This window comes from Pleurodeles waltl, chromosome 2_1 (genome assembly GCF_031143425.1).
Source record: "Pleurodeles waltl isolate 20211129_DDA chromosome 2_1, aPleWal1.hap1.20221129, whole genome shotgun sequence".
In the NCBI taxonomy this organism is placed as follows: domain Eukaryota; kingdom Metazoa; phylum Chordata; class Amphibia; order Caudata; family Salamandridae; genus Pleurodeles; species Pleurodeles waltl.
This window is the reverse complement of record NC_090438.1, coordinates 713,495,903-713,512,395: the sequence shown is the minus strand read 5'-3', so window position 1 is coordinate 713,512,395 and position 16,493 is coordinate 713,495,903. Positions and strand designations below refer to the sequence as shown.

General features: G+C 48.4%; 1 long non-coding RNA gene across 1 annotated transcript; it reads right to left on the bottom strand.

The window, feature by feature from the left end:
• Nucleotides 1-8,812: 8,812 nt before the first annotated feature.
• LOC138259113 (uncharacterized) lies at nt 8,813-15,764 on the bottom strand. Its single transcript, XR_011198640.1, has 3 exons — nt 15,647-15,764; nt 11,999-12,053; nt 8,813-9,762 (listed from the first exon to the last, which is right to left on the bottom strand). It is a non-coding gene; the product is annotated as an uncharacterized lncRNA (long non-coding RNA).
• Nucleotides 15,765-16,493: the final 729 nt, after the last annotated feature.

Here is a 16,493-nt window from a genome sequence, read left to right as displayed (position 1 = left end):
CCATTTCCTGACAAGTGGCTCCTTCCAAGTGACAGTGGGCTTGGCAGCAGGAATGTCTCAGCCATTGTTCTCAATAGTGCTGACTAGAGTGTTGTCTGCCCTGATTAAACACATGCGCAGCTACATCGTTTTCTCCCACGTGGAGGATTTGGCCACAGTGACAGCTGATTTCTATGCAATGGGACATATCCCCAACATTATTGGGGCTATTGATGGTACACATATTGCATTTGTCCCCCCACCCCCGGAGATATGAACCGGTGCTCAGAAATCGACAGAGCTTTCACTCCATGAATGTGCAGATAGTGTGCCTGGAGGACCAGTACATCTCCCATGTCAATGCAAAGTATCCTGAGTCTGTGCCTGATACCTTTATCCTGAGGAATAGCAGCATCCCTTATGTGATGGCTCAATTCCAGAGGCACCGGGTGTGGCTAATAGGTGAGCCCTGGTTCCCACCCAGTGGCTGTTGTTGTATGGGTATGGTGTGGGTCCTAAAGTTAGTGTGTGACTAACAGTTGTCCCTCAATATTTTCAGGTGATTCTGGTTACCCCATCCTCTCATTACTACTGACTCATGGGAGGAATCCCAGGACAAGGGCAGAGAAACGTTACAATGAGGCACATGGGCGAACAAGAAGAATCATAGAGAGGATGTTCGACCTCCTGAAGACCAGGTTTTGTTGCCTCCAGGTGGATCTCAGTACTACTCACCCAAGAAGGTCTGCCAGATCATCGTGGCATGCTGTATGTTGCACAACCTTGCCTTACGTCTCCAGGTGCCTTTTCTGCAGGAGGATGAGGCTGGAGAATGGTGTGTGACAGGAGTGGACCCTGTGGACAGTGAAGATGAGGATGAGGATGAGGACAACAGAAGTGCAATATTACGATAATACTTCCAATGACTCACAGTTAAGACACTGTAACTTCACTTTTCATTGACAGTTTTGTGTTTGACATTGTCACTGGCAGGCTGATTTCCCACTTCTATGACCACTTAGTGTAACCTTTGGCATCTCTATTTGTAGATATTTGTGCCCCACAATCGCTCCTGCTGTGTTGACTGCAGTCAACTACAGGTCATTCCTATGTATACATTATTGTACAGTTGTATTGCAGTGTTTATACCTTGTTAAACTAATACATAGTTCAATTATTTGACAGACTCCTTACTTGTATTATTTTTCAAATGGTGGTTATTTAAGTGCTAATAAGTAGGGGGGGGGGTGCAATGGGCTGGGTTGATGGTGGAGGAAAGTCCAGGATAGAGTCCAGGCTATGTGGATCACAGGTGCATTGTCCAAAGGGGCATAGGAAGTTGAGCAATGGCAGTTCAAGGTGGACAGGGTGACAGGGTGGGACACAAGGTGACAATCACAAGAGTCTTATTTCCTTGCGGGTCTTGGCAATAGTCTCTGGCTTCTGCCTGGACCGCAGGGACCGTTTGCGGGGTCGTTCTTCATCTGCAGGGCGAGGGTTGCTGGTAGCCTGTTGGTCCTGTGGCGGGGCATCCTGTCCACTAGCGGCAGCGGAGGTGGAGGGCTGTTCATTGGTTTGGCTAGTGGTAGGGGCCCGGTGGTGTGTCACTGCCTCCCTCATAGTGTTGGCCATGTCTGCCAGCACCCCTGCAATGGAGACCAGAGTGGTGTTAATGGACTTCAAGACCTCCTTAATCCCCAGGTACTGTCCCTCCTACAGCCGCTGGCCCATTGTCTCCTGGGAATGGTGGTATGCTCACAGGATCTTGGTGAGTGCCTCCTGGAGAGTCGGTTCCCTGGGCCTGTCCTCCCCCTGTCGCACAGCAGTCCTGCCAGCTTCCCTGTTGTCCTGTGCCTCTGTCCCCTGAACGTGTGCCCACTGCCACTGACCCCAGGTCCCTGATCGTCCTGTGTTTGTGGGGTGCCCTGGGGTCCCTGTAGTGGTGGACACACTGCTGATTGACTTGTCCTGGGGACAGAGGTATGGGCCCACTGGGTGGGTACTGTGGTGGTGTTTTCTGAGGGGGGAGGCTCTGTGGTGGTATGGGACTGTGCCTGGGTAACCGACTGTCGTGAGATCCCTAATGGGCCAGGTTGGTCATCCAGATCCAGGCATCCAGAGCTGTCATCACTGTGGACCTCTTCTGGGGGGGGGGACTGGATGTTTGCTGGCACCTCCTCTCCAGTGATGTTGGCTTAGGGACCTGTGGGGATGTAAATGCAGTGCTATTGTTTCTGCATGTGACATCTTGTGCATGGGTGTGTTGCTCTCTAAGGTTATTGCCCTGGCAGCTTTGCCTTGTGTGAGTAGTTATTTGGTGGGCTAGCTGTTTCCTTCTAGTGTGCATGCTTTAGTGATAGGTGTCCATGCAGGTCTGTGATGGGGTCCATGCATTGGTGTTGCATGCTGGGCTTGGTATTGGGAGGGGTGGGTTGTGATGGTGGGGTGTGTAGGAAGTGGTAGAGTGATGGGAGTGTGGGTAAGGGTGGGGGTTTGTGATGGCATGCAGGTAGGGGGGTGATAGTAATAGAGATTTGACTTACCAGAGTCCAGTCTTCCTCCTACTCCTGCCAGGCCCTCAGGATGCATGATTATCCAAGACTTGCTTCTCCCATGTTGTTAGTTGTGGGGGAGGAGGTGGGGGTTCACCGCCAGTCCTCTGTACATCTATTTGGTGACTTTCTGCCACGGAACACACCTTCTCCCGTAGGTCATTCCACCTTTCCTGATGTCATCCCTTGTTCTGGGGTGCTGTCCCACAGCGTTGACCCTGTCACGATTCTCCGCCATAGCTCCATCTTCCTAGCAATGGATGTCTGCTGCACCTGTGATCCAAATAGATGAAGCTCTACCCGGATGATTTCCTCCACCATGACCCTCAGCTCCTCATCAGAGAATCTGGGGTGTAGTTGTGGATACCTAGAGACTACGGTAACGCCCTCTACGCCGACACCACACTCAAACTTAAACGCAAACTCCAGAGAATCCAAAATACAGCCGCTCGCCTCCTCCTTGGCCTCCCCCGCCACGAACGAATCTCACCACACCTAAAATCCCTTCACTGGCTCCCCATAGACAAGAAAATCACATTCAAGATCCTCATCCACGCACACAAATCCCTCCACAACACCGGCCCAATCTACCTCAACGAAAGAGTGAACTTCCACACTCCCACACGCAACCTCCGATCAGCCGACCTCGCACTAGCCACAGTCCCCCGCATCCAACGCACCACCACAGGAGGCAGGTCCTTCTCCTACCTCGCCCCCAAAGCCTGGAACACCCTCCCCACCAACCTTCGCAAAACCAAAGACCTCCTGCTCTTCAGAAAGAACCTCAAGACATGGTTGTTCGATCAGTGACCCTCCCTGCCCCCCCTCCCTGCCCACCCCTTGTTTCCCCCCCCCCAGCACCTTAAGACCCTGACGGGTGAGTAGCACGCTCTACAATTTTTTTGATTGATTGATTGATTGATTGTGGTTCCATGGTTGTAATGTGAGTGGTGTGGCTGAGGGTGTGTGGGGTGATGTGTTTGGGTGTGTGATGTCAGGTGTGTAGATGGTGTATAGGTGATGATGGTGTGTGGCTGTGGTCTTGTTTGTGTTCTTGCTATCTCTCTTGTGGCACTTGTTTGTATTTGTAAAGGGTTGTGGGTAGTGTGGGTGTGTGTTTTATAGTGGTGTGGGTGTGTGGGTGTGGTGTGTGTATGTGTGTCAGGTGTGTGTAGTTTGAATTGTCCAATGTGGTGTAGTTTTGTATGTGTGTGTGTATTTTGAGCGCAGCGGGATGTAGCGCCAATGGTTTACCTCCATTGAATGTTCGCCGCGGTGATTCGTGGGTCATAATGTTGTGGGCGTAGTTCTGTTGGCTTAACAGTGTGGGTTTTGCTACTGCCAGTTTATCACTGACCTTTGGGCTGGTGGACTTGTGTGTGTGGCTGTATACTGACGGATTGCTATGTGTGTGGGTGAGCCGCTGCTGCGGGGGTATGCTGGCGGCCGTCAGCATGGCGGTAAGCAGTACTTACTGCCAATGTCATAAAGAGGACCTATGTCTAGAGAACAGCCATGCCACTAATTATCCCAAATTTTTGATGAATATCTGCAGTCATTATACACAGATACACCACATCACATCATACATGCATTTACAGCTACAGTGACCTACACAGAACACGAGACATCCACTGACAATCACAGAGAGCAGTGTAAAAACAAAGGCCCACCAACTAAATCATAATAGTGCACGACATTCCACCTGACATGCAGATACAGTTCCATGACATGATAACATGAGTAAACCATCGTCATTCACACCATTCCTGACATGTGATTACCTGTACCTTAGTCCAAACAACACACATATCCCACTGAAAAAGCAATGTACATATGATGTACACATAGTCCTACATGACTGCCATTGGACTTACAACAGCAACACTTGTATGACAAAAAGTAGTTCAGCCAAACCATAAGATGTTGAAGTAAGAAGTGACCAAAAACCATTTTCTGTCCAAACTCTCCAAAGCAGCTAGGCTAAGGTTAGCAAGGATTGTCCCACCTCAACAACACATTCCCCCACATAACCACTGTGACATTGTGTACGCGGGTAATACCATATGATGCACTAGTATTGGTAGGCCATTGGTACTCATATGATGGACATTGCACCTTGTCATAGGTTAGGGCATCCTAAACACTTCCCTCCTCTGAAACAAGGGCATTGGGATAATAGTGAATGGCCCACGGTTCAATGGCATGGAAATGCACGGTAAGGCCAAATATTAACAATCAGACAGCCATAAGGGGATGTTCCCTCCATTACAACCTTCACATACCACATAGCATGATAATGAAGGGACAATGGGGACACCGCCCAAACCCATATGTACAGTGCTATACTGGCCATAACACTTGACTGATTGAATTGACAGCCTCACATGGAGTCAATACCAGTACCAGGACATAAGGTAACTAGGACCTGTACCACATATGTCAAGAACTTAGTGGCTAATACCTGTGATCTACAAAGACGTGAGTGGTCTGACACCTTAGAGCTACATATTCACATATTCAGATGTGAGGATCTGGAAATGCTAGATGGGTAGGATGAAACAGCAGCTTACATACATATATATGGCTGGATGGAGTCATACATGTGGCAATGTCAATTGTGCATCTCCACATGCAGTCATAGGTACACCTTGACACAGGTGATCTAAACTTACACATGGCCAACCCCAATGCCGGATCTCCATCTATTAGTCGGGCAATAGGAGTACTATGTATTCCCACTAGTCTACATACATGTAGCACCTACTACATTGTCACAGCTACTGAAGTGTGACAGCAATCACCATAGTACCAGAGCCAAGTACAAGGACACAGTCAGTACTTAACCCCTTGTGGCTGCTGTGCTGCACTCAAACGCCCATCCACCTCAGGGTAGACCTCAGCCAAAATGCTAGCCATTATGGGGGTCCGATGGGCACCTCTCCCTCATTGGGAGGACATCCCCAGCTGGGCCTCAGCGATCTTCCGGGCATAGCACCTCAGGTCTTCCCAGCACTTTCTACAATGGGTGCTCTGCTGGTTATGGACTCCCAGGGTCTGCCCTTGCTTAGCGATAGCAAGCCAAATCCCCTTCTTCTGATGGGCGTTGACCTGCATGGATGACACAGACAAAAGGAGAAAGTGGTCAGTACACATCTGTCACACCAAGTAGGCACATATACCCATCCTCTCTGCTCACACAGCTTTACATTATGCCATCTGCATGTATCTACACCCTCACAAGTTCACATGCCTGATGCAATGTCACACACAACACCTGTCACACATGGATAGGGCATTCAACTCAGCTGCTCCTCTGGTGCCCCATATAGCTGTCCATACAGGGGTAGGGCCTCCTCCACTAGATTCTCAAGCTGTTCTGGGGTGAAGGCAGGGACAGCATCACTTGCAGGATGTGGCTTGATGGCTCCCAGAGGCAGGACACAGCAGCTCACATCGTGGAGGTCTTTCTGGCAACAGTGTCAGGAGTCAAGTGAGCGTTACTGCAGAAAATGGTGGTCACGGCCAACATGTGCAGGACCTTCACCACCAGCGGTCATGGCCATTGGTCCAAGTGAGCCAAAGGCAGCAATGTTAACCGATGGCAAGTTGCACAGCTGTTGGGACTGCCAACTGCAACGACGACTTCTGCCAGCGGACTTAGGTCACTTCCAACTGTCCACTACAAAAGGTCAGGTGCCTGCCGTTTTGGGCACGTCATTGACGGATGCGCTTATTTATCTGCGTCAATCACTTACTTCCCCAAAAAGCTGTGTATCTGTGTGTAGCGCCATGATGGTTATGCTACTTATTGTGCCAATACTGAACATATGACTTCTTGAGGAAGTATATATGTTGACAACTGAGTAAAGCTACTCTGAGGTACATAGGCCATGGGTAGATAATGGTAGAATCCAAAACATATGTGGGAATAGTGTAGGACAGCTAAGTCTTACACACATGTACACCAATATTAGTTTCAAATGTACAATCCAATTTACCTGTTAGCCATTGTGCAGCAATGAGGATGATTTAGATGCATATCTATGGGCTGTACTGTATATGTCAGAAGTGCTATGCATCCTCTACAGATTTTAGGTGTCAGGTTATATACAATGTGTTAATCATGTGTGCATACTGCATTACTCAAAGCATATTTATTGTCTTCTCTCAACATAGTTATGCTGCCATGAGGAGAGTGAGACAACCACTAATGTACCATTCACTAGTAGACCTGGAAACCATGGAGGAAAGTCATGTCATTTAGACATATTGCGGGTCATTCCGACCCTGGCGGTCGGTGGCCGCCAGGGCCACCGACCACGGGAGCACCGCCAACAGGCTGGCGGTGCTCCTACGAGCATTCTGACCGCGGCGGTTTAGCCGCGGTCAGACGCGGAAAGCCAGCGGTCTCCCGCTGACTTTCCGCCGCTCGTAGGAATCCTCCATGGCTGCGGAGCGCGCTCCGCAGCCATGGAGGATTCCGACTCCCCCTCCCGCCATCCAGTTCCTGGCGGTTCTCCCGCCGGGAACCGGATGGCGGGAGGGGGAGTCACGGGGCCCCTGGGGGCCCCTGCCGTGCCCATGCCTATGGCATGGGCACGGCAGGGGCCCCCGTAAGAGGGCCCCTAAAAGTATTTCAGTGTCTGCAAAGCAGACACTGAAATACGCGACGGGTGCAACTGCACCCGTCGCACCTTCCCACTCCGCCGGCTCTATTACGAGCCGGCGTCATCGTGGGAAGGGAGTTTTCCCCTGGGCTGGCGGGCGGTCTTGCGAAGACCGCCCGCCAGCCCAGGGGAAAACTCGGAATACCCTCCGCGGTCTTTCGACCGCGGAGCGGTATTTCGGAGGGGGGAAGTCTGGCGGGCGGCCTCCGCCGCCCGTCAGACTCAGAATTAGGCCCATTGTCTGAATCGTCACACCATCAAGGATCTTTGTACTCAGATGGAGCCAGATCTGATGCCTACAATTCGCAATCCATATGGCATAGCTCCCATCGTTCAACTATTGTCAGTGCTACACTTCCTGGCCACAGGGTCATTACAGAATACTGTCACTTTAACAGCAGGGATGTCTCAGCCAAGGTTCAGTCTAGTGTTGAAGGATGTACTGTGCATAGTTGAAACACCAGGACAACTGCATCAGGTTTCCTCAATGAGCGGATTTGGCCTATGTGAAGGCAGACTTTTATGAGATGGGACACATCCCTCATGTGGCTGGAGCTACTGATGGCACCCATGTAGCCCTGATCCCTCCCAGTGCCAATGAACAGGTGCCTAGAAACAGGAAGAACTGGCACTCAATCAACATAAAGATGGTGTGTCTGGCAGACCAGTACATCTCACAAGTTACAGCCAAGTTTCCTGAATCTGTGCATGATTCCTACATAATGCGGAACAGCAATATCCCATTTCTAATGGCACAACTGCAAACAGAGAGGGCCTGGCTGCTTGGTAAGTTTGCATTGTAGTGTGTGTTTGTGTGTTATGCCTCCTGTCATCACAATATTGCTAGTCACTGGTACTATTTATGAGTTGTTCTACCATTGTGCTCACAGGTGACTCAGGCTATCCAAACAGTCCTTGTCTGTTGACACCAGTGAGATACCCAGCCACGCCAGGGGAACTCTGTTATAATAAGGCCCACTGGAGGACAAGGTGTGCAATCGAGTGAACATTTGGGCTCCTGAAGTCAAGATTTAGGTGACTGGACCGATTTGGAGGTGCCCTCCTCTAGTAGCCCCACAAGGTATGCCGAATAATCATTGCCTGCTGTATGCTCCACAATCTAGCCCTGAGACATCAGATATCATTGATGATATATAGGTCCATTCTAGGCTTCATAGGTAGTTGACCATGGGCATGACTTCTATTACCTGTATATAGGCATTGTATGTCACCATGCCTTCCGTTCTGATGGTACTCTCTCTCTCATGCTCTATTTGCAGATTGGTATATTGACTATCCTATTATGATGCCCTGGGTTTCCACCTCTCTGACATCTGTCCTGTGACATTTCTGTTGTTATGTGTCTCCTGCTGAGAGAGCCTCCCTCTGATGACCATTACAGTGGCTGTTCAATGCAGGGGGGCATGACCAGGCCACAGTCGGCAAACATGACAATTATTGATGTATTGTAAAAGACACATATATAGTAGCTGTGGTCTATTGTGATTTATTGTGCACATCAGACTACTAAAAAATAAAATAAAGGTGAATAAATGAAAAACATTTTGATTATTGAGGTCATGGTAGATGGATTCATCAGAGTAGCTGCAACACCAATTGATTACGCAGGTCCAGTATCCTTGTACCATGGGAAAATTGAGTTATGTCTCAGAACAGTGTACAGGGTGTCTCAGAGGCATGCAAGGGTGAAAAATCAGGAGAGGTTCACTTTCTGGCAGTGGGTTTGGTCTTAGCACCTGCTCCAGTCCGATGTCTGGGTGGACGTCCATGTTTGCGTGAGATTCTTCTGCTACTGAGGGAGGGGTGTCTGAGGCTTGTGGTTCTCCTGGCAGTGCCTCCATTCCTCTAGCTGATGCAGATGTAGATGGGGTAGATGGTACGTGGCTAGTGGAAGGGGCCTGATGGTGTGTTGAGAAACCAATGAGGGTGGTATGAATGTCATTCAGCACCCGTGCGATGGTAGTCATGGTGACATTGTATGCCTGCCACTGTTGCATGACGTCCTGGTGGTGTTCCCGCAGCAGCCTTTAATTTTCCCCCAACATGGTGATAATTTGGCCCATCCTGTCCTGGGAACATTAGTATGCTCCCAAGACTTGAGAGATGGTTTCCTGGTCAGTGTCGTCCCTTTGTGGCCCCACCCTCTGGCCCACATCATCCCTCCCATGCACCCTACCCCAAGGTGCCTGGGCTCCTGGCACGGTGAGCCCACTCCCAGTGGTAGCAAGTCCTTCATTGTCAGGGAAGGTAAAGTTTGACCCAGGTCTCTGTACTGCGGGGCACACAATTGATTGAACAGTCATTGGGACACAGGTTTGGGGGCGAATGGTTGCCTGTGATGTAGATGTACTAGGGGTGGGTGGAGGGGGTTGATGTGGGCAGGGTGAGGCAGGGAGTCATTGACTGACCAGGTGTCCCAGATGGACCAGGTTGTTCATAATTGTCCAGACATCCAGGTGAGTTGTCCTCACAGGGCCCTTCATCCTAAGGGGGAATGACAGTCTCAGGTATCCTTTCCATGGTGACAATGGCAGGGTTACCTGTGGAGGGAGTGAGACACAGAGTTAAGGTTATGTTGTATGTTTGGTTGCCTCTCTGTGAGCTTCTGACAGTGGCTTTACATGATTCCCTGCAATTACATTGACAGATGCAACACAGCATACCTTTGTTGTACATACAACTCTGTTACCTGATTTCCATACTCAATGTGGGAGCTGTCATACAAGTATAGTACAGATTGCACTGCAGATGGGTTCTGGTTTTGCCTGATAATTGACATGACTGTTTACCTCAGTTACCTAGTAAGTATTCGGCCATGCTAGATATCACATAATGAAGCTGCACAATGTACAATGGTGTCCTAGTGGGAACAAAGTATATGAGTACGCAAGGGTAGTAATCCTGTATCTAGATGTTGTGCAAGTGCTTCGATTCAGCCATCTTACTTTCCAACCCAGATCAGTCTATTTTTGGCTTGGGATGTTTGATCTGTGGTCATTAGGAATGGTCACTAAGCTGTCGTTGTGTTTTGCTTTGTTTGCTATTGTGAGTGTGTCATTATATTGCTGTCATTGCCATGTACTGGTCCTCACTAGAACAATCTAGATGGTGTAGCTAGTACTTTAGTTGTACATGCATTTCATGTGATGTGTTGTGCACACTCCAGGTTTTCAGATTGATGGGTTAGTGCATTCTGGGAATCATAGTGATATGATTAGCCAATAGTTAATGTGCCTTTTCCAAGGGCCAAGAGGGCAGTTGAGCTGAGTGGAGTGATGGCATGTGATTAGGTGAGAGGTGTAGTGGGACTTTTATTTAATTAGGGAGTATTTGGGTGGTGAGGTAGCATGCAAGACAAGACAAATGTGTGACATGACTGTTGTGGATACTCCAGTCCCACAGGTATTACAGTCAGGCCCTCAGGACGCAGTATGTCCATGAGCTTCTCCTCCCATGATGTGAACTGTGGGGGAGGAGGTCGAGCCCACCGCAAGTCTTACGCACTTCTGCGCGGCTATCTGGTGGCGTGATGCCATGGAATGCACCTTCCCCTGTAGGTTGTTCCACCTCTTCCTGATGTCCTCCCTTGTGCGGGGATGGCTGCCTACTGAGTTGACCCTGTCGACTATCCTTTGCCACAACTCCATTTTTCTGGCAATTGATGTTTTTTGATCTGTGCTCCAAACAGTTGCGGCTCTACCCTGACAATTTCATCCACCATGACCCTCAACTCAAAACGTAGGTGTTTTTGTAGGGACATGATAGCGGTTGTGTTCACAGTGTGTGGGGGTGTTGTGAGTATAAGAGTGCAAGTGTTGGGTAATTGGTGAGGTGTGGGTGGTTTGTTGTGAGGGTGAGATGGTTGTGGCAGATTGTGTGTGCTAGTGATGTGTGTAGTGTGTTAGTTGTGCTGATGTGGGGTGTGTAATGTGTATGTGTGCCTATTGTGTAAAGGTGTTTTTGCCTACTCTCTGGGTATCTGAATGGTGTTTTTGTTGCAAAGGATTGTGGGTTGTATAAAGGTGTGCTATATAGTGCAGTGAGTAGGTGTGTCGGTGTGTGGATATGTGTCAGGTGTAGGGTATTCAGACTGTTTAATGTGGTGTGGTGTTCTGACTGATGTGAGTTCTGACCGCGGCGGTTCCCGCCACCAATGGTTTTCCAACATGGAAGGACTGCTGTGTTGATTTGTGGCTCGTAGTCTGGTGGGTGGATTTTTGTCGGGTTGGTGATGCTGGTGGTAGGTCCGCCTCTTTCCCACCCTCCAGTGTCCTGGCGGTGTCAGATTTTTGGCTGGATTTTGGCAGTCTTCATAGTGTGACTCTTAATAGGGCGGTCAGATTACCGCCAACATGGCAGTCTTTTGGCGTCCGCCACTACGGCGGTCTTACCAAAAGACCGCCAAACTCGTAATGAGGTCCATTGTGTCAAACTCCATATATCAAAGACTCTTCCAAAATTAATCAATGAGTAGAGTCAAAAATGACTGACCAGAAAACATTGCAGGGATGTGGATTGACTTGTCTCAATAGTAAATAAATCTCCCTATACTACAAAATAATGGTTTGGATTAAGTCTCTCTTGTGTAGAATATTAAAGAGGGGTTTCATGTAAAAACCAACCTGTGTAAATGATTGGGCAATTCAATTACTTCATCCTGTGTAACAGCCTAAAAAGCTCATTAAAAATCTTATGTTTTAAGGGAGAAAAATAAACCATTATAAGTTTAAAGAATGAACAGAGAGTTATACCCGTGGTGGCATTGTAAAAACTCACCTAGTCTATCAGCAATAGTGTGTTAATCTCCTACATCACCTCCCGGGTCATATCGCTGTGGGGCAAAAAATAAGATTTAAAAAAAAGAAGAAGAATAAAGCATCTTAAATAGCCAAGTTGTCAGGGAATGGGCAGTTTATGCATTAAGAACACGAGGACCGATAAAATGTATTCCTTCAATTCACATGTATATCTTTCTAATTGGCAATGAAATACAATATCTCAAATCAAACTTTGAGCTGAGTAGCTGCTACATTCTCTGTTTGAATTGTGGTAAAAACCAATGAAAAAATATATCTTCATCCTATCGTATTAACAGAAACATTAATACAGTTGACATTATCATGAATTGGACACAACAATATTCTTTTTGGATTAAAACATGATTCAATCTATGGTAACCACTCATGTCACATATAAAGGATCAACAAAACAGAATAACATATGGCCATGTACCACCGAGGCCTTCCACAAAATTCCCACATGACCCCCCAGATACACACCGTATATACTTACTTTGCCTTGAAAAGAACTACTCTCTTTTAGTAGGGACTAGGGGTCATGAACTCCAGGCCGTGTTTTTAATGACAAAACACATAAATCAATCAATAGACATCAAGATCAATAATCATCAACGTATACGAGGTAACACCCATTATATTTAAATAGTATGTACAGCGTTTCAGATGCCTAGCCTTAACAGAGTTCATCTCTGAGTATCCCAATGTTGGTAACTGTGCATGCGATCATGACTGATTGCTAGGACATCCTAATCCCTCCCAAACCCACTCATGGGTATACCCTGTGGAGGGGACCTGCCCACCAGGATACCTACCTCAGCACTCCCTCCACCCTCAGACACCACCCACCCTAAGGGGCAGTGCTAGCTTCAAGGCCTTTCTGCATGCTTGGGTGATTGGCACCAGGGGCCAGATGCCAGCTACAACTCTCAACCCCCTGTGCCCCTGGATGTCATCCTCACTTCCCATCCAGCACCCCTTGGAGAGTCCAATTACCTTGCCTTCCTGCTCAGGTAAGAAAAGGTACCTAATTTAATTTTCCCCTCGTCATGATCTCACCTGCCCCACCACCATCCCAATACATTAAATTTGACAATATGCTTAAGTCGCTTTCAAGACAAATCAAATTGTGCTGTCAGGAGAGAGCATGGTAAAAAGCACAGAAGACACCACAACATTGTGTAAAGGAACAAGATAAGATAAGTTATCAAAACTCTGAATCATTAGGAACAGAGTTTGAATAGCTGCCAAGGTGGGTGGTGGGGAGATATTTCCCTGTTTGGCAGAAATACACCGTCTTTTAGTCGTGGCCGGCAAATAGGTGCAGAAGACCCACTCACTGACCGTGACTCCGTTTTAAAGGCAGGACTTGGCGCGTCATTCACATGCGTGGTCTGGAAGAGCTTGAAACGCTTCAGGGGCCGCGCACACAAGCCCTCCAATATCTTAAACACTTATTAGGGAGTCGGTGCATTGCGCTCCCTCCCCCCCTCACATTCCAGGCCAAGTGTCGCCTGCGTACGTCGGGTTACCCCTGATGGGGGAGGGGTCCCTGTGCAAACGGCCGTGTACCACTAAGGCCTTCCACAAAATTCCTACATCACCACTAGATACACCCTGTATATACTTTCTTTACCTTGTACAGAATTACACTCTTTTGGATTTAGGGGTTGTGAACCACCGGCCGTATTTTTATTGACAAAACAAAAAAATTAATCAACAAACATCAAGATCAACAATCATCAAAATATACACCGTAATCCCTATCATATTAACATACTATGTACAGCGTTTCAGATGCCTAGCCTTAACAGAGTATGCTAATACATCTATTTTCATGTCACTAACTAAATCAGTTCGTTCCGCTATATCCCAATGTTGGTGACTGTGAATGAGATCATGACTGATTGCTAAGACATTCAGGGGCATTTTTATATTCTGCTTGCACCGAATTAGCGTCAATTTGTTTTTACTCTCATTCAGTGCAAAACTAACTCCATATTTATACTTTGGCGCTAGACCCGTCTAGCACCAAATTTATGGAGTTAAAGTCATTTTTGGGACGTGGAAACCTACTTTGCTTTAATGAGATGCAAAGTAGGCGTTCCCGTGCAAAAAATTACTCTATGGCTTTAACGCCATATTTATACTCCCGTGCAAAAATGGTGCACGAGAGGGAGGAGGGGTCAGAAAATGGTGCAAAGCTTGCTTTGCCCCATATTTGAACGCCTGGGTCAGGGCAGGCGTTAGGGGACCAGTGGGCAAATTTCCATGGTGGAACACCAAGGAATAAGCCCACAGGTGCCTTCCCCAGGCCCCAGGGACACTCCCACCTACACCAGAGGGACAGCGGAGGATAGGGAACCCCATCCCAGGTGGGTACAGGTAAGTACAGGTAAGTATTTTATTTTATTTTGTAATGTGCCATAGGGGGCCCTGAAATGGGCCCCCATACATGGCACAGGGTGCAATGGCCATGCCAAGGGGACCCTGGTCCCCTGTGCTGGCCATTGGGGTGGTGGGCATGACTCCTGTCTTTTCTAAGACAGAAGTCATGGGGTATGGATGGTTTTGCATCAGAAAATGACTCTAGGCGGGTAAGAGTCATTTTTTTTACACTAACCTGCGTAATGTTTTGGTGCAAAACCCCCTTCTTCCATACCGCTAGCCCCACCCGACTAACGTATTTTTTTTTTACACTAGCCTACCCTTTGCACCGGCTTGCACCATTCCATAAATATGGTGCCCGGCTGGTGCACAGAAATGGTGCAAGCCTGTGCTAAACCTTTTGGTGCAAAACTGTGTTAGTGCAGTTTTGCACCAAAAAGTATAAATCAGGGCCTTAGTCCGTGTCCAACCTCCCGCTAGGAGGCCCAGGGGTCGACTTTCATTAGGGATCATCCTATCTACTCCCAAACCCACTCATGGGTATACCGTGTGGAGGGGGCTCGCGTACCCACCAAGAATACCTACCTCGGGCGCCCCTTCTACCCTCAGACACCCTACCCAAAGGACCAGTGCTAGCTTCAAGGCCTTTGCGTATGCTTGTGGGATTGGCAGTAGGGGCCAGATGCCAATGACAGCTTGCAATCCCTGCACCCCTGGGTGTCATTCTCACTTCCCAGCCAGCACCCCTTGAAGAGTCCAGTTACCTTGCAATCCTGCTCAGGTAGGAAAAGGTACCTAATTGGTCTCACCCCACCACAGGCTAGCATAGTAGACCAACTATCTGGCTTCCCCTTTCAGCAGTCACTCTTCTACTGAGGAAGATGGGGCAACCAAGCAAGAAGGTTTTGCAACAACATGTCATACACAACATGAGAAAGATGCACCCCATCCTGCAGGAATAAAACCTTCTCATGAATGTAGCCATGTGGAATAACAACCAGCCTTGGTGATGGAAACACCTTGGCCAACTTATTATTAATTCTCCTCATGAAGTCAATGAGAGCCTTAACTGACAGACCACCCCTCAACTGTAGATGGGGGATCATGTTTGACCAAGCAAGCACTGTGGGGGTAGACCGCCTATAGGAAGCATTGAGTCCAGCTCCAGCCTTAGTTGAGTGAGACGCAGCCCGCCCCGGCCAAAGAAAGAAAAGCTGTATCCAGCAAAGGCACTCCTTACACACTGATCACCTTCCCATTGGACATGAGAGTGGCCGATGTCCCACACATCAGTGGCTCTTGCAGCTCCTGCATGAACCGGAGCCCTTGGGACCTTCAAACAGCTGTCTCGACCACCTAAAGAGAATAAGAGAAAAGACACATGGTGTTAGAGATAGGTACTCACAGCATATGCAATCTCACATACCTCTTGTAGCAATCAGAGAACCATCTACTACTTTTCTTAACCGCTGCACCTGAAAACCTCATTGCCACTGCAGCCGTGGCTGCCCCAATCCTAAAGGAGTGAGTACTGAATTCAGAGGCATGAAAACCTGCCGTGGACAGAGCGCGCTTGAGTACCTGTGAAAACTGACATCTGGTCAGCGGCATGTCGTCAGCATACACCAAGATCGTATCCTTTGCCCCCAGGGGGCGCTGTGCTAGGAAGACCTCCAAATTATAGACTGGACATCACATACTACAAGGAGCTCTCTGCAGAAGAATGTGATCACCCCTCCCCTCCTGGTCCATCTTAGAACAAGGGATATTGATCACCAAGTAGCCTGACCCTTCCGGCCAATGAATATCCCCCAACTGCAACCCCCCGTGACGTCCCTCTTGTTTTTTGCCACCAATTTGTGCAATCTGAAGGCCCCATAAAAGGCCAGGTGTCAGGAATAAGGTTGTGCGTGGTCCAGGTCCCACCCGAAACTCCGCTTCGCAGATTTGCAGTGCTTTATGCGCACCACTTGTCATCCCCGCTTGTTCCAAAAGTGGCCATCAGCGTCGTCTGCCCTGTGGTAAAGCTCATGTAGCTGCAGGTTCGGGACATTGGTGGACAAGATGCACTTATCAGTGCTATCCTA